This window comes from Mus musculus, chromosome 8 (genome assembly GCF_000001635.26).
Source record: "Mus musculus strain C57BL/6J chromosome 8, GRCm38.p6 C57BL/6J".
Classification (NCBI taxonomy): domain Eukaryota; kingdom Metazoa; phylum Chordata; class Mammalia; order Rodentia; family Muridae; genus Mus; species Mus musculus.
This window is the reverse complement of record NC_000074.6, coordinates 18,540,777-18,551,477: the sequence shown is the minus strand read 5'-3', so window position 1 is coordinate 18,551,477 and position 10,701 is coordinate 18,540,777. Positions and strand designations below refer to the sequence as shown.

General features: G+C 43.3%; 1 long non-coding RNA gene across 2 annotated transcripts; it reads left to right on the top strand.

The window, feature by feature from the left end:
- The first annotated feature begins 6,224 nt into the window (after positions 1–6,224).
- Gm35740 lies at positions 6,225–9,503 on the top strand. 2 transcript variants are annotated; one of them, XR_001778745.2, is made up of 5 exons: positions 6,225–6,603; positions 7,234–7,281; positions 8,734–8,779; positions 8,947–9,089; positions 9,475–9,503. It is a non-coding gene; the product is annotated as a predicted gene, 35740 (long non-coding RNA). The 2 variants fall into 2 exon arrangements; XR_001778744.2 differs by having other exon boundaries at positions 8,734–9,089.
- The last annotated feature ends 1,198 nt before the right edge of the window (positions 9,504–10,701 follow it).

Here is a 10,701-nt window from a genome sequence, read left to right as displayed (position 1 = left end):
AGACTTCTTGGGGAGACATGAACAAAGGTCTATTCACCCCAGATAGGGAACCAATGACAGACCAAAGAAACTACCACCAAAGCTCAATATGTCAAACCAATGAGTTTTGTTGGGGTTACATACAGGAATATTGATGAGGGGGGTACTTACAGGAATATTGATGAGGGGGTACTTACAGGAGTAGAAATGACTCCAAGACAGCTAGTTGTACCACCAAAACCCAGCTCAGTGTGGGTGACACATCACAAAAGCTGGGGATGAGAAACTTCCTGCACAGCCTGCAGGCAGCTCAGCAAGTTGGAGTGTGTTCCTTCAGGGCATCTCAGCTTGACTGTACTTCTAGGCAGCTCAGACTTTGTTCCTTCTAGGCAGTTTGGCTGCTCTCTGCTTCTTCCAGGATGCTTGGCTGGGTTCTTAGAGTGACTGTCAGTAGTGTTTTCTGTTTATAGACTCATGGAGGAATCTCATGAGTCCGGTGAGGTTCAGGAGCTTCCTGTGTAGTTTTTATTGAATTGCTTACTTCCTGCTTTGAGAAGCTTCCCTGCAGCTTTTCACCTTCCCCATAAATATCCCATTTTAAGACATTTCTCTCCAAGAAGGAATGCTTTAATTTGGGAGGAAACTGCGACACAACACCCCTTTCTTCATCTTTTTCATTCTGGTTTCTTAAAGAGGAAGCTTGCACAGCTTGAATTGGAAGCTGTGTAAGGTTAAGTTGAGACACAGAGAAAAGGTAGTTGTGTTAGTCAGCACTTAGTCTGTTGTGACAAAACACTAGAGAGATCCACTAAGAGGAGAAGAAAGAGTTTATCTCATGCCAGTTCCAAGGGCTCAGTGCATGGGTTGCTGAGTCTTGTTTCTGGGCTGTGTAGAGGAGGCAGGGCATCATTGCAGGCACCCCTGATGGGGCAGAACCACTTACATCATGATGTTGGCAGTGAGGGATGCTTAGGAAGAGAAGGGGGTGGGAGGGAGGTAGAACAACACCAGGGGCTGGTTTCAAAGTATATTCTTCAAAGCTGTGTCCACAGTGTCCTCCAGCTAGGGCCACTTTACCTAGAGTTTTCACTATTTTCCAAGGGTACCATCAGTTGGGGATCAAGCTTGCAAAACATGAGCCCTTAGAGAAGCTTAAGTTCTAAACCACAACAGCAATATCCCTACAAAAGCTGCCTTGTAAAGATGTTTTCCGGTTTCTGGACAAAGCAAGCAAGCGGTTTTGGCAAGTCCCATGAACATCAGTCAGATTGACCCAATGCTGAACCAGTACAAGTTCTTCATTAAAGCTCAGGGAGATTAAGTGGCTGTAGGTCAAGTGTCTAACTCTTGTGCGCTGACTGGAATAGCAAATGACTGATCCCTATCATTCTTTTATTCAGTATTTTGGGAAGAGAAAGAAATTGCTAATTATTGATTTCCCCCGAAATTTCACTGATCAATGGCAAGCTAAGCACTGTCCAGGGTTGACTCCTTTGCTGTTGTCAGTTTTCACAAGCAGCATTCAGCAAGACAAACTATGCCATGATGCGTCAAATAGAAAACAGTGACCTTAAGTGAGAAAGTATTGGAGTCACACCTATTTGTACAGATCCAGGGGAAATGGAGGCCCCGTCAGTTCTGGGACTCACACAGTTAGAGTTAACCCATGGTCTGTAGAGAAGAACAAAGGAAAAGACTGGAGACGTGCACAGAAGTCAAGGCTGTGCACTACTTTGGCAGAGGAACCACATTTAGTTCCCAACACCTTCATCAGGCGGCTCACGAATACCTGTAGCTCCTGCCTCAGAGGATCTGATGTCCCTCTTCTGGCTGCTGTGGCTGTGGGCACTTCACTCACATATGTATACCTACCCTTCCATCCATAAACATATAATTAAAAGTAAAACAAAAATTTTTAAAAGAAAAGGACCAACTAAGCCATCAATGAAAGTGCCCTGACATTTTGAAAGCTGACTTGCTGAAGTTAAAAACCCAAGTCTCAGAATATTTTACTGTTACAAAAGAGATAGTGTAAACTGGGCATGATAGTTCATGTCTGTAATCCCAGCATTCAGAAGGTGGAGTCAGGAGGGTTTCTTTGGATTCAAGATTATCCTGAGCTGGGCAAGTCTGGGCCACAGAGTGAGATCCTGCGCTCCAAATCAAAACAGACTAAATGAGAAGCAGACATAATTTAGAAAAGAGTTTTTTTTTTTTTTCCATTTTTTCCATTTTTTTACTAGGTATTTAGCTCATTTACATTTCCAATGCTATACCAAAAGTCCCCCATACCCTCCCACCCCCACTCCCCTACCCACCCACTCCCCCTTTTTGGCCCTGGCGTTCCCCTGTACTGGGGCATATAAAGTTTGCGTGTCCAATGGGCCTCTCTTTCCAGTGATGGCCGACTAGGCCATCTTTTGATACATATGCAGCTAGAGTCAAGAGCTCCGGGGTACTGGTTAGTTCATAATGTTGTTCCACCTATAGGGTTGCAGATCCCTTTAGCTCCTTGGGTACTTTCTCTATCTCCTCCATTGGGAGCCCTGTGATCCATCCATTAGCTGATTGTGAGCATCCACTTCTGTGTTTGCTAGGCCCCGGCATAGTCTCACAAGAGACAGCTACATCTGGGTCCTTTTGATAAAATCTTGCTAGTGTATGCAATGGTGTCAGCGTTTGGATGCTGATTATGGGGTGGTTCCCTGGATATGGCAGTCTCTACATGGTCCATCCTTTCATCTCAGCTCCAAACTTTGTCTCTGTAACTCCTTCCATGGGTGTTTTGTTCTCAATTCTAAGGAGGGGCATAGTGTCCACACTTCAGTCTTCATTCTTCTTGAGTTTCATGTGTTTAGGAAATTGTATCTTATATCTTGGGTATCCTAGGTTTGGGGCTAATATCCACTTATCAGTGAGTACATATTGTGTGAGTTCCTTTGTGAATGTGTTACCTCACTCAGGATGATGCCCTCCAGGTCCATCCATTTGGCTAGGAATTTCATAAATTCATTCTTTTTAATAGCTGAGTAGTACTCCATTGTGTAGATGTACCACATTTTCTGTATCCATTCCTCTGTTGAGGGGCATCTGGGTTCTTTCCAGCTTCTGGCTATTATAAATAAGGCTGCTATGAACATAGTGGAGCATGTGTCCTTCTTACCAGTTGGGGCATCTTCTGGATATATGCCCAGGAGAGGTATTGCTGGATCCTCCGGTAGTACTATGTCCAATTTTCTGAGGAACCGCCAGACTGATTTCCAGAGTGGTTGTACAAGCCTGCAATCCCACCAACAATGGAGGAGTGTTCCTCTTTCTCCACATCCACGCCAGCATCTGCTGTCACCTGAATTTTTGATCTTAGCCATTCTGTAGAAAAGAGTTTTAAGGATATAAGCCCTAAAATTAGTTAATCTTCTCTATGATGGGATGCATACACATTTAGAAGAAAGCAGTAGTTACCTGTCCTTTACTCCTTAATCAAGCTGGGGGAAAAAATAAATGAAGGAAGTCAGGCTGGACCAGGCTTGTTACCACAGGCCTTTAAGCATTTGGGACACTAAGACCGAAGGATTTCTGTGAATTAAAGGCTAGTCTGGGCAACTAGAAAGGAAGAAAGACAGGAAGGAAGAAGGAAAGGAAATTGCACGAAGCTCTCGGGGCAGCATCCTGAAGCTTGGCACAGCTTAGTCCTTTATGAAGAAATTTTAGAGCACTTGTATTTGAAATGTAGTTGACTGCTTTGATGACTACAATGATTCTATTTAGGAAAAACAATCAACATAAACAGACTCCCTTTCTGTTCATTCTCTGCACAAACAATATTAACCTCCAGTGATGCCTTTGTTAATCATTTCCCAGAATTTCTTCCTCAGCCACTCCCCCAGCTCCTTCTGAAGGATTTCCTGCTACAATGTGTGCCGCCTTGGTGTGTGTGTGTGTGTGTGTGTGTGTGTGTGTGTGTGTGTGTGCAGCAGAGATGCTCTTCTCCTTGGCTGAAGCTGAAGTGCCCTGATCTTTCCTAGATCAGCCAACTAGAGCAGAGTTAGCACTTTGTGCTCGCACAGTCTTGAAAGGCAGCTCATAGATATAAGAAAACATTGCAATGGACCATTGCTAGAAAATACACAGCTCTTCACATCAAAGGGCATAAGAGATGGTTTATTCAGGAGCCAAATCTGAGTGACCATGGCCTGGTTATTACCTAAATTTACAAGTTCTAACGTAGTAACAGTTTCATGAATTATTTCATAGTAACAGCAAAGAAAATCGTGAATCAAGATGCTTAAAACACATTGACCGAGACATGGGGTAGGTGGATACAGCAAAGCAAGGAGATTTCTGCAGTAAGCCTCAGATGCTGTCTGATGAGATGACATTGTCAGCTTTTGGGTTTCTGTGAATCAGGGCTCTGTTTGTAGATTACAAAAGGGTTTTACTTGGTTGTCACAAGGGCATTAGGCCAAATGCAGAGTGGCCAAGAAGCGGCTATTTAGGGGCTGAGCTAGCATATAGTTGGGCTCTGGGTCTTTGAATTCTAACTCTTCAATGTCATTGACATTCTCAGAAGTCAGACAGCCTTGTAGGATGTTTTAAGATACATGCAACACCTAACACTGGAAACTTCTTTAACCATTCTCACACTAGACTGTGTGTCTTGCTGACCTGTTTTTATGTTACTGAGGAATCTCATTTCCTTAGAAGGCTGTGTATTTCCTTAGCCTCATATACTTTATGAGCTTTCAGTACTCCAATAATAAATGCTTTATGCACAAGTTAGTCTGAGTCAATTTCTGTTGCTTATCTAATTAAATTAATTATTAAATTTTATCATTTTGAGACTCGGTGCCAAGTAGCCCAGGCTGGCCTGGTTTTCACTGTAACCTGCTATGGCCTTCAATTCTTGTTCCTCCTGCCTTAACTTCCCAAGTGCATAAATTCTAGGCACGTGCCTCTCCTTTCAAATTCTCTGCTTATGTTAATAGCCAAGGACTGCTGTCTGCCTATGAAACTGGGACAGAAGAGCCTGTTACCCTGGTACTCAGGGCTTGATGGAACACCTGAGCAAAGATGTGGGCTGTTCTTTTTTTTTTTTATATACTTTTTATTAGGTATTTTCCTCATTTACATTTCCAATGCTATCCCAAAAGTCCCCCATACCCTCCCACCCACTCCCCTACCCACCCACTCCCCCTTTTTGGCCCTGGCGTTCCCCTGTACTGGGGCATATAAAGTTTGCAAGTCCAATGGGCCTCTCTTTCCAGTGATGGCCGACTAGACCATCTTTTGATACATATGCAGCTAGAGTCAAGAGCTCCGGGGTACTGGTTAGTTCATAATGTTGTTCTACCTATAGGGTTGCAGATCCCTTTAGCTCCTTGGGTACTTTCTCTAGCTCCTCCATTGGGGGCCCTGTGATCCATTCAATAGCTGACTGTGAGCATGATGTGGGCTGTTCTGCACAAAGGCTGGACTCAGATCTTACATCTGTCATGAATAAATGTGGTTTCAGTATTTTAAATTATATATTTTTATTAATTTACATATTTATTTAGTGTGCATGTGTATATGCACGTCAGAGGGCAGCCTGAAGGAACTGGTCTCTCTGTCTACAGTCTGCTTCTGGGGATGAAACTCAAGTTGTCAGGATTGGGATTCACCCTGTGAGCCATCTTGCCAACTCTGATTTCCTCAGCATCCTTTAAAGCTTTATTTCAGAAACTGTATTAGGGTGGCCATAATAACTCTTTTCAGCCAAGTTGGAAACTCTGAACGGGCTGTGCATCAGGGAGAGGTGTTGGGGTGTGAAGTGCTGCCACTGGGCTTCCTGTCAAAGCAGACCTAGCCTGATGACCATCTCTTCAGCTCTCCTGGGAATCACAGCCACAGATTCTCTGTTGACAGTATCTATTCCAGGCAGGAACAAGACCCAGAGGTGAAAGAAAGCCGGCAGGAGATGGCAGCACTATTCCTGGACATGTGGTTCTCTGTGAATGTTACAAACTGGTCAGGCAGCACAGACGTTGGAGTAGCCTGGAAAAAATGTCGTTATTTATTTGGCTTAAGGAAGTTAAGGAGTCCCTGAGCTTTCAGTTGGAAGACTAGATTCTGATTAAGTGGACGGCAGGCATGGATGTCCTGGGCACTGGGGCACCTGACACACAGCTTGCACGGTTCTGTTAAATAGAGATGTAATACTTAAAATGTTTATGACCTACCAACTGACATTTCCGGCGGAACCTGTAGGAGCTTGGGGGTTCCAGGGTGTTGACAGCCTCAACAGTACCTGGAGCCAGACTCCGTGGTCCGAGGGAGGCACAGACCTGGAATAAGAACCCAGTGGGCAAAGTTCTCTCTTGTTTCTTCCGTCTCTGTCATCCTGTCTCTTCTCTTGGCTGTAGACGCTGTGCTCAATTCCTTAGGGAAGGTGCTCATCCCTTCTAGAGCTGCTGGGCCTCGGAAGGACATCGGTTTCTTCCCTGGAGTTGTTGCTATCGGGCCCCTGGGAGGAAGAGATGTCTTCACACACAAGCTTGCTGTCAGTAAAGATTGTTTTCATGCTGAGAATTCAATCAAACCGGATTCTACTGCAACAGCACAAGCAAGCCCACAAATAGGCTGTGGGTTAGTAGTGATGGCGATACACCGAGAGGAGAAGGCAGAGGACGCCCAGAAAAGGAAGGAAGGAAGGAAGGAAGGAAGGAAGGAAGGAAGGAAGAAGCCGCATAAGAATACAGGAAATGGGACCTTCAGTTTTCTATCTGCTTTTCTTCTCCATTTTTTCATTTGCTTTATCTGGGGTCATTCTGTTTACCCTCCAGGAATTGGCAGGAGAGCGTCAGGCACAGAGCCCTAAGCATGGTTGAGTTTGATTTGGATAGGAGAAAGATAGCTTTCCAGAGATGATCCTGTATCATGCAGGAGCTGGGCCTGACTTAAGTGTCAGTCCACCTGGAGGGTCCCTCAGTGCCTCAGTTTCGTTCTTGATATGAAAATGTACCTAGCAGTTCTGTTATTGAGTTCAGGTACTGTGATGATTAATATTTATGACCTACCAATATAATGATGATGTGAAAACATAAACTGAAAAATGAAATATTTCCTTCTTAAATAATTGCAGTTGGTGTGGGAGATCAGGGTCCATGGAGATTTCCTTACCACAGTGTTGAAGTTAGAATTCCATCAGAATTGGTTTCTTTTACGTACTCGCCTGTTTTAATTTTTATGCTTAATTTTTTTTCTTTTTCTTGTCAGAGCAACTAGAAAAATTCACATTGACAAGATATAAGGCCACCAGACATGGTATGCTCTAGCTTCTGCTCACATGCTGTTTGCTTTGATGTGGGGATTAGGTACATTATAGCCCATGAGTCAAATCCAAGTCACCACCCATTTTTATATATGTTTTAAATGCTTGAAGAAATAATTGAAAGAAAAAAATTATTCCTGACACCCGAAAGTAACACAAACTTCAAGATCTAGCGCATTGAAAGTTTTAATCGGATTCAGTGGTATTTGTTTACTCTGGGGTCGTATAGCTGCTTTGAGGCTTCAGAGGCAGATTTCATGACATGCCCAGGTCCTCTTGATGTATGGCATTTCTACACTAAGTCAGACCTGAGGTAGAACCTAATAAGGTATGTTACAACTGATGGTGAATTATGAGTGATGAGCAAAATATACTGAGGGCTGATGAATTCATATTTTTTCATTTTCTATTACATTTTAAAACATTTTAAAGATTTTCATAGATTATATTTTGATCATATTCTTTCCCCTCCTCCCAAGTCCTCCCAGATTCTCTCTACCTCCCTACCTGCCCAACTTCATCTTTTTTCTCACAGTATCTCAGAACCAAACCCTTAGTCAATAAATCCAAACCATGAAATCAAAACAAACCCCCCGAAAAGAAAGAGAATTAAACCATAACAATGAAAAAAAAAAAAAAGCACACACACAGAAAACCATGGAGTCCATTTTGTGTTGGCCAAGTACTCGTGAGCATGTCATCTTCCCTGGAGTATGGCTGATATACCCAGTATAACTTCATGGGTAAAACTGATTTTCCCAGCATGTATCAATTGAAAATAGAGTTTTGGTTAGGAATGGGACTTTCTTTCTCCTTGCCTTTCTGGATGTTTGAATTCTGTGTGGCTTGAACTTGTGCAGGTCCTGTGCATGCTGTCACAGTCTCTGTGGGTTTGAGTGTGCATCAGTCCTGTTGTATCTGAAAGACACGGCTTCCCGAGAGTCATCTGTCTCCTCTGGCTCTTACCATCTTTCTACCTCCCCTTTTACATAGATCTTTGACCCTTGAGGGGAGAGATTTGACGAAGACATCTCATTTAAGGCCAAATGCTCTAAGGTCTCTTACTCTCTGCACATTGTACAGTTGTTAGTCTGTCTCTGTGTTAATTCCCATCTACTGCAAGAGGAAGCCTCTCTTATGAGGGCTGAGACAGGCACTGATCTATGGGTGTAACAGAATATCATTAGGAATAAGTTTATTTTATTTTTCTTTAGCAGAATAATAGTAATAGGTTTCCCCCAAGCACATGACCTGTCTGGCCTTAGGTTCTTGGCCATTTTGGCAGGGTGAGGTATGGGTTAATTCTCATGGAATGAACCTGAAATCCAAACCAACAGTGGTTGGTTCCTCCTGTTTGCGCCACTAGTGTATCTTGCAGGCAGGTTGCTGTTGTAGGTCATAAGGTTTATAGCTGGCCGAGGATGGTGATTACCTTTCTCTTCCAGTAGTATGGGCCGCACCTCTCCTAACTGTGACCATTAGCAAGTGTGGGTGAGTATCCTAGTTGGGCAGCAGCTCAATTTCTTTGTGTTTGATGACTTGGGTAAGTGGTGTCCTCAGCAACAGAGCCTTACAGTTAGCTGATGAATTTACAAAGTTTTTGAAACACAAGAAATGTGATGCCTCTGCCTGCTTTATTATTTTATTATCATTAGCAGGCACACTTCAGGAAACTATCTGACTCCATCACATGTTACTGTATCAGGAGTATAAATGTAACTACTGCTAATTTTGTAATGTGGTTAGAAAGAAGGCTGGAGAAATCGACTGAACTTGAACCTGATCCTGAGCAGGGAAACAGGTAAGTAGGAACCGAGGGTGTCACAAATACATAAGAACCAGGAGTGTCTTCTACACAGCAGCAGAACTGAACACTGTCGATTTTACTTTAAAATATCTTGAGTAACTGAGCATGCTCTCTGGCTGACTGTGGAGGGAGAGATGCAATGAGTGTCTTTGGAACTGAAGAACTAGGAGCATGATTGGAAGCTTAGCTAATGGTTTGTGTTAATACTGTTTATCCTGAATCTAGCAAACTATCATAGTTTGGAAGGTATCCCTGTTTTTAAGAAAACGATTCTGAGGTGGTTAATATTGATGATAAACTTAGAGGATCTAGTGTTGGGAGCTATTAAGACAACACTATTGTCCTGATCTCTGAATTGGGCCTCTCCCCCACCCCCCAGAAGAAAAGGGGGTCAAAAGCGTGTGTCGTTCTGAGAACAACCACAGAATGTTCCAGCCCTAAGTCATCGCAGATGTCCTGACCACACCCTGATACCACCAAGTTCCTGCTTCCCTGTGTAACTGCCTAAAGAAAAATTTCTGCTGCCCCATCCCTCCTGCTGAGAAGTACTTCCTCTTTTACTTGTGCATTTAAGCCTTGAGCCTGGCTGAATACAGTTGACACCTTGATGCTTCTCAGACTGTTTATGTGTCGTTTCTCGCACTTGGTGTCCGTCCTTCTTTTCCCCCCATTTGGTTCTTAGGAGAAGGTCCCCTCGAGACCCTCGAATAACTGGGCCTGCTGGACGGGTCAATCTAGAGTCACAAGAAAATCACTTGGGCTTGCCTTTGAGGGGGTTTCTAGGGTAAATTGATTGGAATGGGATGGCCCACTCTAGCTGTGGACAACATCCCATGGAATGGAATCTGAGGCTTAATATAAAGGCGAAGGCAAACTGAATACCTACTTTCATCTCTCTGCTCCCTGACAGTGGATGCAGCGTGAGGGAGCTGACCATCTACCACATGATTCTCCTGCCATGATAGATCATGCCCTCTAACCATGAACTATAAATCATGAACCATGAACCAGAAAAACAAAAAGACCAATCCTTCCTCCTTAAGTAGTTTTTGAGAAAATCAAGCACTGCATATACCTAAGGTTGAATGCTGGGAGCAGGGGTGAGGGAGGCAAGAAATTAGAAGTAGAATGATGGAGACAGGTGCTGTTGTTACAGTTGGTCTCTAAATCTGCTTGTTTTGTAAATACAAATCGAAATTAGAGCACTCTGCACAGTAATTTTATTTCTATGAGTTATTCTAAGGAAGCCATGATTGAGTTACAGGAAGATGTTTATGAAGGTGTGGTCTTCTTAGTCTTGTCTGTGGTTAGGGTGACACAGGATGATCTGAACTTCTAGCAGTAGGGGATTGACATCAGTGATGGTCCTGTAAAAATTACTTTGAAGAATGTTTTTATAGGACAGGGAACTATTTATCACATTTTTTTTTTTTTCTGAGAACAAAACAGTTGGCAAAAACACAAGGTTTGTTCAGCAAGGTGGCAAATGGGTAAAGTACTTGTTAAGTCTGATGACCTGAGTTCCATACCTAGGACATGCACAGTAAGAGGAGAAAACTGACTCTTGAAAGTTGTCCTCTGCCTGTGCTATCACTAAAGACCAAGA